Genomic DNA, 17,345 nt, shown 5'->3' with positions numbered 1-17,345 from the left:
ATCTTTAAAATGTTCTGTGTTTGGGTTGGAATCTCTAATCTAGATTTGATCATACACTTGATTCAGATATAGTCTGATTGCATTCACTGAAAGCTGCCCCAACTTGTTTGCACTTACATTAAAAGAACAGTAACTGTGCTACAGTTAGAGTAACATTCAGAGGTAAAATCTGTTCTAGCTGGTCATAGACACAGATGAGACTGCCCCAAAGAGTAGCACTTATTAATGGTATAAAAATGAGTGCTTCTATTTGAAGTAATCTAATTGTGCTTACAGGACCCGAGGAGCAGTTTACATTAAGCTTAATACAACTCGAATAAAATATCTTCCTCACCCAGGTGTTTGAATCACTGAAAACTACCCCAACAAATAGCACTAATATCATAAAGAATATGTAGAACATTTGCATAGAAAATGTAACAAAGTTAATAGGGTCTCCGTCTGAGACTAATAAGCTGCATCGAAATATTCACAGACGGCAGTTAAATACACAGATGAAACTGCCCCAAAGAGAAGCACTTATAAAAATACAAGAAATCAGTGCTCCCATTTGAAGTAATCTAATTGAGAAATTGGTAAAAATCATCTTTAGTTGTTTAAATCACACAAAACTCCACAAAGAATAGGACAGATATTGTTCCTCTTGGTGTAGCAATAAAGCCAAATAATGGTTTCACAGTAGCATTACAGATTCGTCATCAAGTAGTCCACGGAATGCATGTGGCAAAATTCAAATAAATCTTTCAAATGTTCCGTGCATGTGTTGGAATCTCAAATCTAGATTTGATCATAGTCTGATTCACATTTTGACTGTTTGCATTCACTGAAAGCTGCCCCAACTTGTTAGCACTTTCATTAAAAGAACAGTAAATGTGTTACAGTTAGAGTAACATTCAGAGGTAAAAATCAGTTCCAACTGGTTCATAGACACAGATGAGACTGCCCCAAAGAGTAGCACTTATTAATGGTATAAAATTAGTGCTTCTATTTGCTTGTGTTCTCAGCTGAATCTTCACATGCCAAATGATGGTTTCACAGTAGCATTCTTAAAGTATTGCAAAATTACAGATTTGCCCCTTAACTAGTTCACTGAATGCATGTGGCAGAATTCAAATCAATCTTTAAAATGTTCTGTGTTTGGGTTGGAATCTCTAATCTAGATTTGATCCTAGACTTGATTCACATTTTGGTTGATGGCATTCACTGAAAGCTGCCCCAACTTGTTTGCACTTACATGAAAAGAACACTAAATGCGAAACAGTTAGAGTAACATTCAGAGGTAAAAATCTCTTCTACCTGGTTATAGACACAGATGAGACTGCCCCAAAGAGTAGCACTTATTAATGGTATAAAAATGAGTGCTTCTATTTGAAGTAATCTAATTGTGCTTACAGGACCCGAGGAGCAGTTTATATTAAGGTTAATACAACTCGAATAAAAGATCTTCGTCAACCAGGTGTTTGAATCACGGAAAACTACCCCAACAAATAGCACTTACCAAATAATTCAGACAGGTCAGGACCATTGTTGGGGTATCGATTGTGACAATAATGCTTCTTCTTTTCTCAGCTGAATCTTTACCTGCAATAAATACTAATATCATAATGAATATGTAGAACATTTGCATAGAAAATGTAACAAAGTTAATAGGGTCTCCGCCTGAGACTAATAAGCGCTGCATCGAAATATTCACAGACGGCAGTTAAATACACAGATGAAACTGCCCCAAAGAGAAGCACTTATAAAAAATACAAGAAATCAGTGCTCCCATTTGAAGTAATCTAATTGAGAAATTGGTAAAGGCATCTTTAGTTGTTTGAATCACACAAAACACCCCAACATATAGCACTTACCAAATAATTCAGACAGGTCAGGACCATTGTTGGGGTATCGATTGTGACAATATTTCTGCTTGTGTTCTCAGCTGAATCTTCACAGGCAATAATCACTAATATGTAAGTAATGGTTAGTAATGTTGCTAATATTCACAGAGGGCAGTCAAGTTACATACACAGATGAAACTGCCCCAAAGAGAAGCACTTATGAAAATACCAGAAATCAGTGCTCCCATTTGAAGTAATCTAAATGTGCTTTCTTGTGAAAGGTTTTAGAAATTTTCTAAAGGCATCTTTAATCCCCTGGCATATTTAGCACTAGAATAAAATAATTATTGCATACCCGCTAACATAGAAGTCTGATGTCACAATTTTCTAGTTGGATGCCTTTTCATTCTGACGTGGCTGAATCCAGCGTGGATCATTTATATGATCGGAATCTGTTCTGTACTTGAAACAGTTCACAGCTCCACCCACAAATTCCAAAGTGGTAGCGGAAGTGAAAATGCTTGATTACTCCAAGTGAAATAAGTAGGTGATGCACACATTGATGGGCAGTTATCACTTTAGATTGGGTGTAGCTATAAAGCCAAATGATGGTTTCACAGTAGCATTCTTAAAGTATTGCAAAATTACAGATTTGCCCCTTAACTAGTTCACTGAATGCATGTGGCAGAATTCAAATCAATCTTTAAAATGTTCTGTGTTTGGGTTGGAATCTCTAATCTAGATTTGATCATACACTTGATTCAGATATAGTCTGATTGCATTCACTGAAAGCTGCCCCAACTTGTTTGCACTTACATTAAAAGAACAGTAACTGTGCTACAGTTAGAGTAACATTCAGAGGTAAAAATCTGTTCTAGCTGGTCATAGACACAGATGAGACTGCCCCAAAGAGTAGCACTTATTAATGGTATAAAAATGAGTGCTTCTATTTGAAGTAATCTAATTGTGCTTACAGGACACAAGGAGCAGTTTACATTAAGCTTAATACAACTCGAATAAAATATCTTCCTCACCCAGGTGTTTGAATCACTGAAAACTACCCCAACAAATAGCACTAATATCATAATGAATATGTAGAACATTTGCATAGAAAATGTAACAAAGTTAATAGGGTCTCCGTCTGAGACTAATAAGCGCTGCATCGAAATATTCACAGACGGCAGTTAAATACACAGATGAAACTGCCCCAAAGAGAAGCACTTATAAAAATACAAGAAATCAGTGCTCCCATTTGAAGTAATCTAATTGAGAAATTGGTAAAAATCATCTTTAGTTGTTTAAATCACACAAAACTCCACAAAGAATAGCACTTACCAAATGATTAATGCAAGGTCGGAGCCATTGTTAAGGTATCAATTTTGAAAATACGACAGATATTGTTCCTCTTGGTGTAGCAATAAAGCCAAATGATGGTTTCACAGTAGCATTACAGATTCGTCATCAAGTAGTCCACGGAATGCATGTGGCAAAATTCAAATAAATCTTTCAAATGTTCCGTGCATGTGTTGGAATCTCAAATCTAGATTTGATCATAGTCTGATTCACATTTTGACTGTTTGCATTCACTGAAAGCTGCCCCAACTTGTTAGCACTTTCATTAAAAGAACAGTAAATGTGCTACAGTTAGAGTAACATTCAGAGGTAAAAATCAGTTCCAACTGGTTCATAGACACAGATGAGACTGCCCCAAAGAGTAGCACTTATTAATGGTATAAAAATGAGTGCTTCTATTTGAAGTAATCTAATTGTGCTTACAGCAGTTAACATGAAGGTTAATACAACTCGAATAAAAGATCTTTGTCACCCAGATGTTTGAATCACTGAAAACTACCCCAACAAATAGCACTTACCAAATAATTCAGACAGGTCAAGGACCATTGTTGGGGTATCGATTGTGACAATAATGCTGCTTGTGTTCTCAGCTGAATCTTCACATGCCAAATGATGGTTTCACAGTAGCATTCTTAAAGTATTGCAAAATTACAGATTTGCCCTCAACTAGGTCAAATTCAAATAAATCTTTAAAATGTTCTGTGTTTGGGTTGGAATCTCAAATCTAGATTTGATCCTAGACTTGATTCACATTTTGGTTGATGGCATTCACTGAAAGCTGCCCCAAAAGCTGCTTCACTTACATTAAAAGAACAGTAACTGTGCTACAGTTAGAGTAACATTCAGAGGTAAAAATCTGTTCTAGCTGGTCATAGACACAGATGAGACTGCCCCAAAGAGTAGCACTTATTAATGGTATAAAAATGAGTGCTTCTATTTGAAGTAATCTAATTGTGCTTACAGGACACAAGGAGCAGTTTACATTAAGCTTAATACAACTCGAATAAAATATCTTCCTCACCCAGGTGTTTGAATCACTGAAAACTACCCCAACAAATAGCACTAATATCATAATGAATATGTAGAACATTTGCATAGAAAATGTAACAAAGTTAATAGGGTCTCCGTCTGAGACTAATAAGCGCTGCATCGAAATATTCACAGACGGCAGTTAAATACACAGATGAAACTGCCCCAAAGAGAAGCACTTATAAAAATACAAGAAATCAGTGCTCCCATTTGAAGTAATCTAATTGTGAAATTGGTAAAAATCATCTTTAGTTGTTTAAATCACACAAAACTCCACAAAGAATAGCACTTACCAAATGATTAATGCAAGGTCGGAGCCATTGTTAAGGTATCAATTTTGAAAATACGACAGATATTGTTCCTCTTGGTGTAGCAATAAAGCCAAATGATGGTTTCACAGTAGCATTACAGATTCGTCATCAAGTAGTCCACGGAATGCATGTGGCAAAATTCAAATAAATCTTTCAAATGTTCCGTGCATGTGTTGGAATCTCAAATCTAGATTTGATCATAGTCTGATTCACATTTTGACTGTTTGCATTCACTGAAAGCTGCCCCAACTTGTTAGCACTTTCATTAAAAGAACAGTAAATGTGTTACAGTTAGAGTAACATTCAGAGGTAAAAATCAGTTCCAACTGGTTCATAGACACAGATGAGACTGCCCCAAAGAGTAGCACTTATTAATGGTATAAAAATTAGTGCTTCTATTTGCTTGTGTTCTCAGCTGAATCTTCACATGCCAAATGATGGTTTCACAGTAGCATTCTTAAAGTATTGCAAAATTACAGATTTGCCCCTTAACTAGTTCACTGAATGCATGTGGCAGAATTCAAATCAATCTTTAAAATGTTCTGTGTTTGGGTTGGAATCTCTAATCTAGATTTGATCCTAGACTTGATTCACATTTTAGTTGATGGCATTCACTGAAAGCTGCCCCAACTTGTTTGCACTTACATGAAAAGAACACTAAATGCGAAACAGTTAGAGTAACATTCAGAGGTAAAATCTCTTCTAGCTGGTCATAGACACAGATGAGACTGCCCCAAAGAGTAGCACTTATTAATGGTATAAAAATGAGTGCTTCTATTTGAAGTAATCTAATTGTGCTTACAGGACCCGAGGAGCAGTTTATATTAAGGTTAATACAACTCGAATAAAAGATCTTCGTCAACCAGGTGTTTGAATCACAAAACTACCCCAACAAATAGCACTTACCAAATAATTCAGACAGGTCAGGACCATTGTTGGGGTATCGATTGTGACAATAATGCTTCTTCTTTTCTCAGCTGAATCTTTACCTGCAATAAATACTAATATCATAATGAATATGTAGAACATTTGCATAGAAAATGTAACAAAGTTAATAGGGTCTCCGTCTGAGACTAATAAGCTGCATCGAATATTCACAGACGGCAGTTAAATACACAGATGAAACTGCCCCAAAGAGAAGCACTTATAAAAAATACAAGAAATCAGTGCTCCCATTTGAAGTAATCTAATTGTGAAATTGGTAAAAGGCATCTTTATTTGTTTGAATCACACAAAACACCCCAACATATAGCACTTACCAAATAATTCAGACAGGTCAGGACCATTGTTGGGGTATCGATTGTGACAATAATGCTGCTTGTGTTCTCAGCTGAATCTTCACAGGCAATAATTACTAATATGTAAGTAATGATTAGTAATGTTGCTAATATTCACAGAGGGCAGTCAAGTTACATACACAGATGAAACTGCCCCAAAGAATAGCACTTACCAAATAATTCAGACAGGTCAGGACCATTGTTGGGGTATCGATTGTGACAATAATGCTGCTTGTGTTCTCAGCTGAATCTTCACATGCCAAATGATGGTTTCACAGTAGCATTCTTAAAGTATTGCAAAATTACAGATTTGCCCTCAACTAGGTCAAATTCAAATAAATCTTTCAAATGTTCCGTGCATGTGTTGGAATCTCAAATCTAGATTTGATCATAGTCTGGATTCACATTTTGACTGTTTGCATTCACTGAAAGCTGCCCCAACTTGTTTGCACTTACATTAAAAGAACAGTAACTGTGCTACAGTTAGAGTAACATTCAGAGGTAAAAATCTGTTCTAGCTGGTCATAGACACAGATGAGACTGCCCCAAAGAGAAGCACTTATGAAAATACCAGAAATCAGTGCTCCCATTTGAAGTAATCTAATTGAGAAATTGGTAAAAGGCATCTTTAGTTGTTTAAATCACACAAAACTCCCCAACAGATAGCACTTACCAAATAATTCAGACAGGTCAAGGACCATTGTTGGGGTATCGATTGTGACAATATTGATGCTTGTTTTCTCAGCTGAATCTTCACATGCCAAATGATGGTTTCACAGTAGCATTCTTAAAGTATTGCAAAATTACAGATTTGCCCCTTAACTAGTTCACTGAATGCATGTGGCAGAATTCAAATCAATCTTTAAAATGTTCTGTGTTTGGGTTGGAATCTCCAATCTAGATTTGATCATACACTTGATTCAGATATAGTCTGATTGCATTCACTGAAAGCTGCCCCAACTTGTTTGCACTTACATTAAAAGAACAGTAACTGTGCTACAGTTAGAGTAACATTCAGAGGTAAAAATCTGTTCTAGCTGGTCATAGACACAGATGAGACTGCCCCAAAGAGTAGCACTTATTAATGGTATAAAAATGAGTGCTTCTATTTGAAGTAATCTAATTGTGCTTACAGGACCCGAGGAGCAGTTTATATTAAGGTTAATACAACTCGAATAAAAGATCTTCGTCAACCAGGTGTTTGAATCACTGAAAACTACCCCAACAAATAGCACTTACCAAATAATTCAGACAGGTCAGGACCATTGTTGGGGTATCGATTGTGACAATAATGCTTCTTCTTTTCTCAGCTGAATCTTTACCTGCAATAAATACTAATATCATAATGAATATGTAGAACATTTGCATAGAAAATGTAACAAAGTTAATAGGGTCTCCGTCTGAGACTAATAAGCTGCATCGAAATATTCACAGACGGCAGTTAAATACACAGATGAAACTGCCCCAAAGAGAAGCACTTATAAAAAATACAAGAAATCAGTGCTCCCATTTGAAGTAATCTAATTGTGAAATTGGTAAAAGGCATCTTTATTTGTTTGAATCACACTAAACACCCCAACATATAGCACTTACCAAATAATTCAGACAGGTCAGGACCATTGTTGGGGTATCGATTGTGACAATAATGCTGCTTGTGTTCTCAGCTGAATCTTCACAGGCAATAATTACTAATATGTAAGTAATGATTAGTAATGTTGCTAATATTCACAGAGGGCAGTCAAGTTACATACACAGATGAAACTGCCCCAAAGAGAAGCACTTATGAAAATACCAGAAATCAGTGCTCCCATTTGAAGTAATCTAAATGTGCTTTCTTGTGAAAGGTTTCAGAAATTTTCTAAAGGCATCTTTAATCCCCTGGCATATTTAGCACTAGAATAAAATAATTATTGCATACCCGCTAGCATAGAAGTCTGATGTCACAATTTTCTAGTTGGATGCCTTTTCATTCTGACGTGGCTGAATCCAGCGTGGATCATTTATATGATCGGAATCTGTTCTGTACTTGAAACAGTTCACAGCTCCACCCACAAATTCCAAAGTGGTAGCGGAAGTGAAAATGCTTGATTACTCCAAGTGAAATAAGTAGGTGATGCACACACTGATGGGCAGTTATCACTTTAGATTGGGTGTAGCTATAAAGCCAAATGATGGTTTCACAGTAGCATTCTTAAAGTATTGCAAAATTACAGATTTGCCCCTTAACTAGTTCACTGAATGCATGTGGCAGAATTCAAATCAATCTTTAAAATGTTCTGTGTTTGGGTTGGAATCTCTAATCTAGATTTGATCATACACTTGATTCAGATATAGTCTGATTGCATTCACTGAAAGCTGCCCCAACTTGTTTGCACTTACATTAAAAGAACAGTAACTGTGCTACAGTTAGAGTAACATTCAGAGGTAAAAATCTGTTCTAGCTGGTCATAGACACAGATGAGACTGCCCCAAAGAGTAGCACTTATTAATGGTATAAAAATGAGTGCTTCTATTTGAAGTAATCTAATTGTGCTTACAGGACCCGAGGAGCAGTTTACATTAAGCTTAATACAACTCGAATAAAATATCTTCCTCACCCAGGTGTTTGAATCACTGAAAACTACCCCAACAAATAGCACTAATATCATAATGAATATGTAGAACATTTGCATAGAAAATGTAACAAAGTTAATAGGGTCTCCGTCTGAGACTAATAAGCGCTGCATCGAAATATTCACAGACGGCAGTTAAATACACAGATGAAACTGCCCCAAAGAGAAGCACTTATAAAAATACAAGAAATCAGTGCTCCCATTTGAAGTAATCTAAATGTGCTTTCTTGTGAAAGGTTTTAGAAATTTGTAAAAGGCATCTTTATTTGTTTGAATCACTGAAAACTACCCCAACAAATAGCACTTACCAAATAATTCAGACAGGTCAAGGACCATTGTTGGGGTATCGATTGTGACAATAATGCTGCTTGTGTTCTCAGCTGAATCTTCACATGCCAAATGATGGTTTCACAGTAGCATTCTTAAAGTATTGCAAAATTACAGATTTGCCCCTTAACTAGTTCACTGAATGCATGTGGCAGAATTCAAATAAATCTTTAAAATGTTCTGTGTTTGGGTTGGAATCTCTAATCTAGATTTGATCCTAGACTTGATTCACATTTTGGTTGATGGCATTCACTGAAAGCTGCCCCAACTTGTTTGCACTTACATGAAAAGAACACTAAATGCGAAACAGTTAGAGTAACATTCAGAGGTAAAAATCTCTTCTACCTGGTCATAGACACAGATGAGACTGCCCCAAAGAGTAGCACTTATTAATGGTATAAAAATGAGTGCTTCTATTTGAAGTAATCTAATTGTGCTTACAGCAGTTAACATGAAGGTTAATACAACTCGAATAAAAGATCTTCGTCAACCAGGTGTTTGAATCACTGAAAACTACCCCAATAAATAGCACTTACCAAATAATTCAGACAGGTCAGGACCATTGTTGGGGTATCGATTGTGACAATAATGCTGCTTGTGTTCTCAGCTGAATCTTCACAGGCAATAATTACTAATATGTAAGTAATGATTAGTAATGTTGCTAATATTCACAGAGGGCAGTCAAGTTACATACACAGATGAAACTGCCCCAAAGAGAAGCACTTATGAAAATACCAGAAATCAGTGCTCCCATTTGAATTAATATAATTGTGCTTTCTTTTAAATGACTTGTTGTATCCAAATTTTTATGATTTTAGAAATTGGTAAAAGGCATCTTTATTTGTTTGAATCACACTAAACACCCCAACAAATAGCACTTACAAAATGATTAACTGTTATGCAAGGAATCTGGAGGCGAAAGCCGAAGTGAAAGCAAAAGATAGTTTATTTGAGACACAGGGCAAATCCAAACAAACTCCCCGAAAAGGGTAAATAATCCGGTGGGGCGCAGCGGCAGCGCGGTCCACGGTGCATAAACACAACAAACTGGTAGTCGGTGTATAGATCCACGGTGCGCTTGGGAAGAAGCGCGGTATTGAACAGTCCACGGGAAAGTGTGTGACGGGTAGCAAAACCATGAACAATAACTGACAAGGTGTGAGTGGAGGTGAAGGGCTTATATGGTTTAGGTGATGAGTGATTAACGAGGTTCAGGTGTGTGTGCCTAGTATGCTGGGGATGAGCTACGAGCGGGCGTGGCCCGCACAGGAGAAGGAACAGGTAGCTCCCTGACACCACCCCCTCCCCCAGGGGCGGCACCGGACGCCCTGACCCTGCGACGAGGACGACCCCCAGCCTGGCGCGCCTGGAGGATGAGAGGAAGGCGAGACGCACGGTTTCAGCAGGGACACATGGAAGGTGGGATGAATGCGGTACCTGGGTGGCAGCTCCAGCCGGTAGGATATGTCGCCGATCTGCCTGGAAACCCTGAAGGGCCCGATGTACCGGGGGCTCAGCTTACAGCTTCACCCTCTGGTCCCGTGTTGATAACCATACCAGATCCCCGGGGTGGAAACGAGGAGCCTCCAGACGCCTGGCGTCAGCGTGCCTGCGAGTGCTGCGGAGTGTGGGTGTGTGCTGGGTGTGTGCCGACTCCCAGACGCGGTTGCTCTCCCGGAACCAGGCGTCCACCGAGGGTACATTGCTGTGCTCGTCCGACCACGGGAACAGGGGCGGCTGGAACCCCAGCACGCTTTGGAAAGGGGTGAGACCTGTGGAATCCTGGCGGAGCGAGTTCTGGGCGTACTCTGCCCAGCGCAGGAAACGAGCCCAGTCCTCCTGGTCTTGGCTGCAGTACGTCCTCAGGTACCTGCTCAGCTCCTGGATCTTTCGTTCCACCTGGCCATTTGACTGCGGGTGGTAACCAGACGTTAGGTTCACCGAAACCCCCAGGAGCTGGAAGAAGGCCTTCCACACCCGGGACGTGATCTGGGGCCCACGATCTGAGACTATCTCCTCCGGGAGGCCGAAGTTCCTGAAAACATGGGTGAACAGGGCCTCGGCTGTTTCGAGGGCGGTTGGCAGGCCCTTGAGGGGAACAAAACGGCAAGCTTTGGAGAAGCGGTCCACCGCTACCAGGACGCACGTGTGTCCCCCTGACCGTGGCAGGTCGGTCACGAAGTCGATCCCCAGGTGGGACCAGGGGCGCTGCGGGACGGGGAGCGGCACCAGCTTGCCTACGGGTAGGTGGCGTGGCACCTTGGACGTGGCACACTCCTGGACGAACCGGGTGATCTCCTCTGCCATCCTCGGCCACCAGTAACGCGTCTGGATGAGCTGAACCGTCCTCTTCTCCCCTGGGTGGCCCGTGCCAGGTCCCTCGTGAACCGACTGCATGAGCCCTCGTCGGCAGGAGGTGGGGACAAAGACACGTCCCTCTGGACACCCCTCGGGACCCGGTTCCTGGAGAGAAGCCGAGCGAATCTCACTGTCCACGTCCCAGACGATGGGCCCCACGATGAGTGTGGGAGGAAGGATGGGGTCCGGATCGCTGGGTTCCTCAGGCCCGAACACCCGGGAGAGGGCGTCGGCCTTACCATTGAGCGCCCCGGCTCGGTAGGTGACGTGAAACCGGAACCGAGTGACTCCCGTAGGTACAGGAGGTTCTTGTGGTCGTGATCATGGTGAATGGGTGCTCGGCGCCCTCCAGCCAGTGCCTCCATTCGTCCAGGGCCATCTTTATGGCCAAAAGCTCACAGTTGCCGATGTCATAATTCTGTTCAGCAGCTGAGAGCTTATGCGAGAAGTAAGCGCAGGGGTGGAGCTGTGGTGGGTTGCCTGATAGCTGGGAGAGAGCAGCCGCTACGCCGGTTGACGCATCGACCTCGACCACAAATGGTCTCCGGGGATCAGGATGATGCAACACAGTGGCGAGGCAGAAGCGCTGGCGGAGCTCGTCGAAGGCCTTCTGAGCCTCTGGGGTCCATCTTAGGGTTCGTGCTTTACCCCTGAGGAGGGTCGTGAGGGGTGCAGTGATCTGGCTGTAACCCTGGATGAACCGACGATAGAAATTAGCAAAGCCCAGGAATCGCTGGAGCTCCTTGATTGACTCTGGAATGGGCCAGTTCCTCACAGCCTTCACCTTGCCTTCATCCATCTGTATCCCCTGTGCACTGATCACGTAGCCCAGGAACTGTATCTTTTCCAGGTGGAACTCGCACTTGGAGAGGTTTAGATAGAGCTGGTGGGAACGAAGTGCCCCAGGACGTCGCGCACGTGACGATGGTGGTCCTCCAGGTTACGTGAGTAGATCAGGATGTCATCGATGTAGACCATGACACACTTCTGGAGGAAGGGCCAGAGCACCTCGTTCATGAACCCCTGGAACACGGCCGGAGCGATGGAGAGGAGCGTTCTGGGCGTTTAGTTGCTGGTAGTCGATGCATGGTCGAAGACCCCCGTCCTTCTTTCCCACAAAGAAAAAGCTTGAGGCCGCGGTGAGGAGGATTGGGTGATGAATCCCTGCTGGAGCGCCTGTTGGACGTACTCCTCCATAGCTCAGTGTTCAGGAGCAGACAGGGGATACACACGGCCCTTGGGCAGCTTAGCTCCAGGAAGCAGGTCGATGCAGCAATCCCCGGGCCGGTGAGGGGGGAGACGAGTGGCTGCTTTGGCACAAAACACATCCTCGAACGCCCGGTATTCTTTGGGAATCGCCGCCTGGGTCTTGGTAGTGGCTTTCTCTACCCTGGTCGCACCGACCACGGCCTTAGGGGCCCGTGTGGGGAGCTGGGAGAGGCAGTTTTCCCTGCAGTGTGCACTCCACTCCAGAATGTCGCACGGGTCCCAGGAACACCGCGGGGCGTGTTGTTGTAACCAGGGCCATCCCAGGATCACATTGACGGTTGAGACGTCGAGCACCATGAACCTGCCAAACGGCTGTTTCTCTCTCTTCTGGACAACCTTTGCGAGCCCAGCTGCATCGGTTCGGTGTCAGAAGCCGTGGTGGGTACAGCATGGGTCCCTGAGGGATGGTGTATAGGCGGGCACGCCGCTAGCCGCTGTGAAAGGCTGATGGATTTTCCTATGAACTCCTCCAGTCCCATTTTGTCATCATAGATCGCCATTGCCTGTTTAATCTCTGGTGAAAGTCCCACTCGATATATGCTCAGAAGCGTCGACTCGTTCCAACCACTAGATGCCGCCAGTGTGCGGAAACGCAGGCTGTAAGCCGTGAGGTCATCACTCCCCTGGCGCAAACTGAGCAGCTGGTCGGCGGTGGTTAGGACCCCGGAAGCGGCGCTGAAAACCTCCAGGAAGTGCGCGGTAAACAAAGCATAGGCGTTTAATACCGGGCTTTCCAAATCCCACAGCGATTGAGCCCAAGCTAGCGCTCTCCTGGAGAGGAGTGAGATGAAGAACGCTACCTTGGACCGTTCGGATGGCCATCGCTGCGGTTGCATCTCTATGTAGAGGTTTACCTGGAGCAGGAAGCCGCGGCACTCTGACGCTTCTCCTGAAAACGTTCCCGGGAGCGCCATGGGACTGCCGGTGACTGCGGGGGGGTTTGGTCGAGCCCCGGCTGATGGAAAGGCGGCTTGCAGTGCGGCGACGAGATCCTGAACCGGGCCGGAGGAGCTGCTGGGTCCGGTATCCATCTCCAGGTAAGAGCCGGAAAATAGCTTCTTACTGTTTTCGTTCAGTCAGTTATTCTGTTATGCGAGGAATCTGGAGGCGAAAGCAAAAGATTTATTTATTTGAGACACAGGGCAAATCCAAACACACTCGCCGAAAAGGGTAAATAATCCGGTGGGGCGCAGTGGCAGCGCGGTCCACGGTGCATGAACACAACAAACTGGTAGTTGGTGTATAGATCCGCGGTGCGCTTGGGAAGAAGCGCAGTACTGAACAGTCCACGGGAAAGCGTGTGACGGGCAGCAAAACCAGGAACAATAACTGACAAGGTGTGAGTGGAGGTGAGGGGCTTATATGGTTTAGGTGATGAGTGATGAACGAGGTTCAGGTGTGTGTGCCTAGTATGCTGGGGATGAGCTACGAGCGGGCGTGGCCCGCACAGGAGAAGGAACAGGTAGCTCCGTGACACTAACATTGACGTCTGAAGTCACAATTTTTTAGAATGCTTTTTCATTCTGACGTGCCTGAAACCTGCGTGAATCATTTAAATGAATGGAATCTGTTCTGTACTTGAAACAGTTCACATCCCCACCAACAACATCCAAAGCTGTAGTGAGGCTGCATAATTACTTCACGTGAAATAAGTGGGTGATGCACACATTGATGGGCAATTATCACTTTAGATTGGGTGTAGCAATAAAGACAAATGATGGTTTCACAGTAGCATTCCCAAAGTACTGTCGTATTACAGATTCGTCGTCAAGTAGTCCACGGAATGCAAAATTCAAATAAATCTTTCAAATGTTCTGTGCATGTGTTGGAATCTCAATCTCTAGATTTGATCATAGTCTGGACTCACATTTTGACTGTTTGCATTCACTGAAAGCTGCCCCAACTTGTTTGCACTTACATTAAAAGAACACTAAAAGCGAAACAGTTAGAGTAACATTCAGAGGTAAAAATCTGTTCTACCTGGTCATAGACACAGATGAGACTGCCCCAAAGAGTAGCACTTATTAATGGTATAAAAATGAGTGCTTCTATTTGAAGTAATCTAATTGTGCTTACAGGAGAAGCAGTTTACATTAAGGTTAATACAACTCGAATAAAAGATCTTCGTCAACCAGGTGTTTGAATCACTGAAAACTACCCCAACAAATAGCACTTACCAAATAATTCAGACAGGTCAGGACCATTGTTGGGGTATCGATTGTGACAATATTGCTGCTTGTGTTCACAGCAGAATCTTCACAGGCAATAATTCCTAATATGTAAGTAATGATTAGTAATGTTACTAATGTTCACAGAGGGCATTTAAGTTACATACACAGATGAAACTGCCCCAAAGAGAAGCACTTATGAAAATACCAGAAATCAGTGCTCCCATTTTAAGTAATCTAAATGTGAAAATGGTAAAAAGCATTTTTAATTGTTTAAATCACACAAAACTCCACAAAGAATAGCACTTACCAAATGATTAATGCAAGGTCGGAGCCATTGTTAGGGTATCAATCGTGAAAATACGACAGAAAGGGTTCCTCTTGGTGTAGCAATAAAGCCGAATGATGGTTTCACAGTAGCATTCTCAAAGTACTGTCGTATTACAAATTCGTCGTCAAGTAGTCCACGGAATGCATGTGGCAAAATTCAAATAGATCTTTCAAATGTTCTGTGCATGTTTTGGAATCTCAAATCTAGATTTGATCATAGTCTGGACTCACATTTTGACTGTTTGCATTCACTGAAAGATGCCCCAACTTGTTAGCACTTACATTAAAAGAACAGTAAATGTGCTACAGTTAGCGTAACATTCAGAGGTAAAAATCAGTTCCAATTGGTCATAGACACAGATGAGACTGCCCCAAAGAGTAGCACTTATTAATGGTATAAAAATGAGAGCTTCTATTTGAAGTAATCTAATTGTTCTTACAGGAGGAGCAGTTTACATTAAGGTTACTACAACTCTAATAAAAGATCTTTGTCACCCAGGTGTTTGAATCACTGAAAACTACCCCAACAAATAGCACTTACCAAATAATTCAGACAGGTCAGGACCATTGTTGGGGTATCGATTGTGACAACAATGCTGCTTGTTTTCTCAGCTGAATCTTCACATGCAATATTTAGAGAAAGAGGAGTTCCTTGGCGCCTTGGTAGAGGCGCCCCAGTAGAGGGTAGAGAAAAGAAAAGAAAAGAAAAGAAAAGAAAAGAAAAGAAAAGAAAAGAAAAGAAAAGAAAGATGGGGAAGCATTTGAAGCTTGCCTCCCAAGAAAGCCTACTGCTCCCCCAAGCCCCCTCAGGAAAGGGAAGAAAAGAGGGGTGACCTAACCTGTGGTCTGATATCGGGTCAAAAGAGGGCCGGCAGCACTCACAGAGTTTCTGTGGCACCCCTCAACTTATCTCAGAAGTCTTGTCCTCCCCCTCCAGCGAAAAAGCGTTGGGGAGTGTTTCAAGAACAATGTTCAGTGGACAAAGGTTCTCCGGTTGGAGTTTTGGCACCAGTTCCCCCAGTGCCGGAAAAGTTACTTCTCCCCTCTCCACCCACGAGGTTATTCAAGAGGGTGGTCAGAAGGTTCAGTGATCGTTCTCATACAATAAAATGTGTTCTGTGCATCCAGGCAGTGGGTCGAGGGCACAGACATGTGTAAAAAAGCACATAAAAACACATAAAATAAAACTCAAATCAGAGTTGCAACCCCCAGCTCCGCCACTAGATGGTGCCACCGTGCCATCTGTGAGCGGGAGCTGTAGGCGGCCCGCTCTCTGCTCGCGTGGAGAGTTGGCACGCATGCGCAGTACACCTTTGGGTTTTGTCCACAATACAGCAGGGGTATCGCCTGCAATTTGCCGTGAGACCACCATTCTTCAACAGATGGGTTTTGGTCAACAGCGGAGGGGGAATCAGCTCAGGTTTTGGAGGACGAAATAACCTCCTTATTAACCTCCTTATTAAGCAAAGGGGTAATTCGGTCGGTACTGCGGGAGAACAGCCAGCATGGTTTTTACTCCCGGTACTTTGTCGTTCCTAAGAAAGGGGGGTGTCTCCGTCCCATTCTGGATTTACAGAACCTCAACAAACACCTCAGAAAGTACAAGTTCAAAATGCTCACATTAAAAGCATTGTACAGTGTTATTCGTCCCAGAGACTGGTTTACATCAGTGGATCTGAAGGACGAGTATTTTCACATAAGCATTTATCCAGCACAAAGGAAATTCCTACACTTTGCCTATCGGGGCACAGCCTACGAATTTTTGACAGTTCTGTTTGGGCTGGCTCTAGCCCTAAGGATCTTTACCAAATGTGCCAAGGCTGCACTGTCACCGCTGAAAGCAGCAGGTCTCAGAGTGTCAGCGTATTTGGACGATCTCCTCCTCTGCGCTCCATCACGGTGGCAAGCGGAGGTGGATACGAGTATGCTTGTGTCTCACTTGACTGGCTTGGGCTAAGAGACATAAGGGATAAGAGACAACCCACCACACCATCGTCAACAAACCTGAGTGAACATGTGAGAGTAGGGGGACGACAGCAGACAAATATTCCAGTTCACCAAACACTCGTTATCCATGATCCCTCTAAATCTGCTCCTTTATCTAAAAAAATCTACTGATAAAAGACTTGACTAAATAAATATGTTTTCAAGTCCTGAACACTGATTGGAAGGTTGTACCATAACTGTGGGAAATCTGTTGTATATTGCACATTGCAGTGTGTAAAAGAGTAAAGTGAACATTGTAATTAACAAAAATGTAAACAAAATGTTGTGCAAAAGAGCAATAGCAGCAGTGTGTGCGTGAGTTTCAGTTCAGTTCTGTGTATTGAGAAGCCTGATGGCTTGAGGAAAGAAACTGTTACACAGTCTGGATGTGACGGGCCAAATGCTTCAGAACCGCTTCCCTAATGGCAGGAGGGTGAAGTGTGTGTGTGACGGGTGTGTGAGGTCGTCCACAATGCTGTTGGCTTTGCAGATGCTGCGTCTG

Source organism: Silurus meridionalis, chromosome 15 (assembly GCF_014805685.1).
Source record: "Silurus meridionalis isolate SWU-2019-XX chromosome 15, ASM1480568v1, whole genome shotgun sequence".
In the NCBI taxonomy this organism is placed as follows: Eukaryota; Metazoa; Chordata; class Actinopteri; order Siluriformes; family Siluridae; genus Silurus; species Silurus meridionalis.
This window is presented reverse-complemented; position numbering follows the sequence as displayed.